The sequence below is a fragment of the Seriola lalandi genome, unplaced genomic scaffold (genome assembly GCF_002814215.2).
Source record: "Seriola lalandi dorsalis isolate HSWRI2012SDOR001 ecotype SW California unplaced genomic scaffold, Sedor1 jcf7180002053751, whole genome shotgun sequence".
In the NCBI taxonomy this organism is placed as follows: domain Eukaryota; kingdom Metazoa; phylum Chordata; class Actinopteri; order Carangiformes; family Carangidae; genus Seriola; species Seriola lalandi.
Window position 1 is genome coordinate 19,038 of NW_019524304.1, and position 754 is coordinate 19,791.

Sequence of the window (754 nt, forward strand, 5' to 3'; positions counted from 1 at the left end):
TGTGTGTGTGTGTGCTATAAATAAAAGACAAGGCCTCCTGTTTTTCTACACAGATGGGATGAATGAGTCTTTACCCTCCTGACAGACAATAACACATTACCTCACCACTAAGACAGCACACACACACACACACACACACACACACACACACACACACAGTAACATGTGAGGTCATGTGCGTGGTTGGCCTCAGGTTGGCCTAGGTGGTGGGTCTGTACCATGACCAGCAGAGGGCGCTCAACACGCTCAACACACAGGAAGTGTAAAATCATTTAAGATCAATGGATCTGAATCAATATTTATAACTTCCTGGATCTTTTGTTTCAGTCATCAAATCAATTTGAATGTATTCAAATCAAGTGGATGAGTGACATCACAAACTGCCAATCAGGCTGCAGAGATCCTCTGGTATGTTCATCTCCCATCGTGCTCTGGAGCAGTAAGAGGTCAAATAAAAACACGCTCCAGTGAACATGGGTAACTGGTAACACTGGCTGAACAGGTGTGAACCTGCACAGAGAACAGGTGAAGCTGCAGGTAACTGACATCACATCATCCAGGTGCAGTCTGTCTCTGCAGTCCGATAATGAAACCATATGAACCATCACTCTCTCTCTCACACACACACACACACACACACACACACACACACACCTACAGTAGGCCTCTGGGTCAGCGCTTTGTGTGTGTCTGTGGGAACTGAGCTGCTGCTGTGATCAAGACACATCAGCAAGCTAATCAGTTACAGGAGCAG